The 4681-nt window shown below is 40.1% G+C and overlaps 1 long non-coding RNA gene across 2 annotated transcripts; it reads left to right on the forward strand.

Annotated features, from left to right (window-relative positions):
* The first annotated feature begins 571 nt into the window (after positions 1–571).
* On the forward strand, positions 572–3269 carry LOC142604710 (uncharacterized). Of its 2 annotated transcripts, XR_012838553.1 has the most exons (4): positions 572–620; positions 749–815; positions 1252–1355; positions 2720–3269. It is a non-coding gene; the product is annotated as an uncharacterized LOC142604710 (long non-coding RNA). The 2 variants fall into 2 exon arrangements; XR_012838552.1 differs by having other exon boundaries at positions 578–620; positions 749–1355.
* The last annotated feature ends 1412 nt before the right edge of the window (positions 3270–4681 follow it).

Below are 4681 nucleotides of genomic sequence, written 5' to 3' on the forward strand. Positions count from 1 at the left end.
TTGCAGAGTCACTCGAATTTCACACCATTTCCTCAATCCCTTGTGAACCAGTTACTTATTAACACAGAGGCTAATCAGCAAAGAACGCTTCTCTGCTTCTTCCTTCTCTCTCCTGTTTTCCTGAGAATTACAACCTGCAAGGGCAAACACAAAACTGAGCTTGTTCCAGTCAACCGGTGGAGTTAAAGCAGGCACAGCCAGCTCCTTTCAAGCTGTTCCCACTGCAATGGGGAGAAGTTTAAGTTATACACCAGTTGGTTCATTTTTCCTACTTTCTATTATTACCTAGTAGTTTTGGCAAGGAATCGTACGTGAACTTTACTGCAAAGGGTTGAAAAAACATTTAGAGATTTCCAGTGACAAAGGCAGAGAATGCAGAATTTGCTTATATACCACTGCGTGGCTACACCAGGTCTATTCTGGAGTAAAGGAGGGGATTAACACTAAGTTGAGGACGAGGAAAATGTTTTGGTGCTGTGATTCAAACACAAATCAATACTTGGAATCCATTTAAAGATCTGAGGCGAGGAGTGTGTGGTCAGAGTGTGTAACATTGCCTTATATTTCTCACAGAAAGGAGCTGAAAACCAACAGGTACAACACTGAAGAATCGGTACAAGGTTTGCGCACCATTCCACCTCCGGTTAGATCCCCAAGAGGGCTAAAAACCACTCCTTGCGTAAGGATGAATCTCAGCTTGTATAGTGGACTATAAATGAGTTCCGATATGAATTCTTATCCTCTGCAGATGGACCAGGTTGTCTGCAGAATACGGACTTGGATTAATCGGTCAAGGAGTCAGAAAGACCTACAGGGTGAGCAAAGACTGGCCCTGAATATGTACGTGCAGTTCAGGGAGGAGGCATTAAATATCACTAAATAGAGGAGGGCAAGATTTGCACCCAATTTAATCCCCAAATTTGGCCTGCAAATATATGCTTTGTTTGAGATACGCAAGCAATCCCAGACTCTGCTTGCAGAATCAGATCTTTAACGCAGCAAGCAATATTACCAATAGCAGTGCTGAAGCTTGTGCTTTTTTACTAAAGCAGATGGAACTGGACTCTCTGGCTCTAATATGATGTGATAGGTCCCTAAGATAACACTCTTACAGTAAGAAGAGTTCTCCCCAAGCACTTGCTCCTCTGTTACCCAGGAAACTTGTTTAAATCTGACCTCTATGTCATTTGAGAAAAGTACTTTTTTCCTTAAGGAGTCTCGGCTTCTAATCAAAGCCTCATCCGTTCTCAGACTCGATGCAACGGTGTACTTCTACGTGAGCTGCTACACAGTTAGAATGAATTCTTGTGAGGTGGTAGCTCTTCATGTGCCTCTGCTTGGTTAGGTAGAGCAAGGTAAGCATTCAGTAGCTGTTCCTTGCCTGGGTTAAATTCCTTTGTTTCTTAATGGAATGATAAGAGTGATTAACCCACCTGTTCTATAGGCTGAAAGCACTGCCTATAACAGGGCAGGTGATAGGGTTGAAAGTTCATAGGCCGTTCAACCATGGAGGTATAATTGAACTGTAATTGGGAAGAATGACCTTTGCAGCCAGTATCCTGTCCTAACCACCTTTCACAGCCAAGCACAGCAACCTACAAGCAAATCTTTCAGCCTCCTGGCCAAGAGCTGCACCATGCAAACACATCGCAGCTCTAACCAGCGTTTGGAGAGAAGAAAGCATTACCATGCCTCTGAGAAGACACACATTTTGTACGTTTGAGCTGACATGTCCTGTCTCACCTCCTTCACAGCAACATCAAGGTTCAGTAGCAACTAACGGAGTGGTTTCCAGCAACTTTTTTGTTGGAAGTAGTTATGATTATAGCCATTTACTATATCTAAAAATACTTGTTAATATGATTGCCAACATCCTTACCCTCTCGTCCAAATGTTCCACTTTGGCCTAAATTGGTCTTTCTGTGAGAGCTCTTCCTGATGCATGTTGTTGTTTGGTTCACCCTTTAAACATCGTTACCAGACAGTGTTAGAGTAGATCCAAAAAATCCAGCACTGTCTAGTAAGATGCCCACAGAGGACCATAGTCTGTCCAGCAGTTGGAGAAATGAAGCATCTATTAATGATTCCACAGTCTTCAGGATGTCAGTGTTCCATAAAAACTAACAGAAACGGCTTGAGAAAGATGGCCTTACATCACTGGGTGTGTAAATAATTTACCAAATATGCGATGGGCAGAAGGACGATATTTGATATTAAAGGATAGCTTGAAAATCATGGTGGATTTCAGGAGACAAAGATAGTATAAGAAAGAAGTTGATTCAATAAAGATCTAAAACAGAAACATAAGGTTAAGGTCTATTTAAATATGATGTAAAAGCAGGAAGATTTGTTTTGTTTCTTGGCTTCCTCACTCCCTCCTCCCTTTTGATTCACAAAAATACCAGCTGATTCAAGTCTTTCCAATCAATTAAAAAGACATACTGAAAACTGGTATATAAAGAAAGAAAACAGTACTACGAAGGGCACAAAATAGTGACAAAGATGGCCTAGCATTTAACACAGTTAGTTGCTTTTACAGGAAATACTTTGTTGTATTGGCTTTAGTTTAAGGGATGCAGACAAATTTGAGGCTTAAATAAAAGTGACAGGAGACTTAGGTGTACAGTTGTTAGACAGTAATGTAATTAAGCGTAGTGAATACTGACAATAAAATTGATAAGGTATCTGTCTGCTTTGTTGTTTGTGGGTTTTTTTTCAGAAGAAGGGGAAGTTTGCTGTAGCACATCATGCAACAGAAAAGGTAAAAATCTAGCACACGCTTCTCAGCATTGAGCATTTCCTCATGTGGGAGTTCCGTGCCGCGCTAAGTGGGGCTGTTCCTCTAAGGGCTCCGGAGTTTGGACTCTGTCACTGACCCACTGCATCACCCAGGAGGAAGGGAGCAAGATTTGTTTCATCTTCCTCACCCCTTATTGTTGGTCTTATGTCTCAGGGTAGTAAGGGCCTCTCACTAGGTGATAGCTTAAGAGAGCTCTGATCTGCGCTATATACTGTGTAGGTACTGTTATACTGCCTGTAATATTTATCCTAGCCATAAGATACTCGTAAGTCTTTGTGGATCCAGCGCAGTATTTCACATGGTGTATATACAACCTTTCTCTCAGACTAAACTGTAAAGGAATACATTTCATCCAAGCTATGCTTCAGTGAATCCTTCAGTTGACGCTTCAGGATAGGGTTCAGGGAAACAGCCAACCTTCTCGGTGCAAGTAATTAAAACCTGCAGCACACCATGTATCAGTGAGAGATCCCGGGGGGAGGTGGGATGGGGGGGGGGGGGGCAGGATGCTGCTATTGTTGTATTTTGGTGCTTAACACCTGCCAGGTACACTGAAACACCTGCCCGTAAAGCCATGTGTCAGATAAAAACATCTAACAGCAATAATACCCTTTCCTCAGTGATAGGCTTTATAAATCATTATTTACAGTACCTTTAATATCTGATAACTGAGAAGTATAACTTCCTGCATTGCTTTAATTCTCAGTAAAGAACAAAAAGCCTCCAAGAACCATTTAAGATGACATTCTCACTTCCACTAAGTCTCTTTAGACTGAGCTAGTTCTTTCAAGGTGACTTTAACAAATATAATTGATTTAGGGAAAGAAACCTCAGAGGATAAGAATCAAGCCCATCATATTTTAAAATGTATTATAATATTAGTCCACTAAAGTAATAAAAACAATCAAGGGGAATGGGAGTTAAGTTTCGTTCTCTCTCTCCTGCCCCCCCCCCCCCCCCAAGAAATGACAAATGGATCTAAAAGTATATCTGTATAAAAATAAAATTTAAAACTTATACATTACATAAAAGTTCAAAGTTTTAAAATAAATGGCTTTGCTATTAGAACATTCTACTGCGGAAGAGAAGTCTAGAGGAATTGCTGTGAAAAGGAAAGAGTAAGTTACAATAGCAAAGCTGAAAAAGTAAAGTCCACTTGATTTCCACAGTCTAGTTCTTGAATTATCTTATATTTAGATGAAAAGAACATTTTGATTTTGAGAGAAAATTACGAACAAGAAAACTCAAATGTTACATTTCAATAAAATGTTTACTTTAATTCTCTGGAAAGCTACCCTTGTTTAAAAGTAAATAAAAAATAACATATTTGGAAAGAAGTACCTACATTCATCTTTCTTACTGCTGCAAAACTTAACATTTTCATTTGAATGCATTCTATTGTTGCATTATCAGATACGTGCTCTGTTCCACATTCTGCACGGTTTTCTATTTACAGGCTCACTCTAACATTATTTTATCATTCTAGAATAAGGACAAGATTTTCTTATGTTTGCTTTTACCCTTTATTCTAGAACCCAAAGCATTTAATTTTAAATTTACTTATGCTTGGGGAGCTTTGCCAGTCAAGCATGGATTTCTCTACTGGCCACTAACCTTTGTTTCCAAATTCGCTGTTGAACTTTTCCACGTTGTACACGAAACACCATCATCATCATTACCAGGCAGTATTAGAAAAACAGAAAACATCCAATGCTGCCCAGTAAGATGGTAATGGCATCTCAGGATCATGAGCTACAAACAGCAGATACACCACAGGCTAGAAAGCCTGACTATTTGGGGGGGGGGGGGGGGGGGGGATGACACACAATACCTCCTGTAGCTGTCCCTCCCTTGTGATTTCAGCAATTATCAATTGCTATT

This window comes from Balearica regulorum, chromosome 21 (assembly GCF_011004875.1).
Source record: "Balearica regulorum gibbericeps isolate bBalReg1 chromosome 21, bBalReg1.pri, whole genome shotgun sequence".
In the NCBI taxonomy this organism is placed as follows: Eukaryota; Metazoa; Chordata; class Aves; order Gruiformes; family Gruidae; genus Balearica; species Balearica regulorum.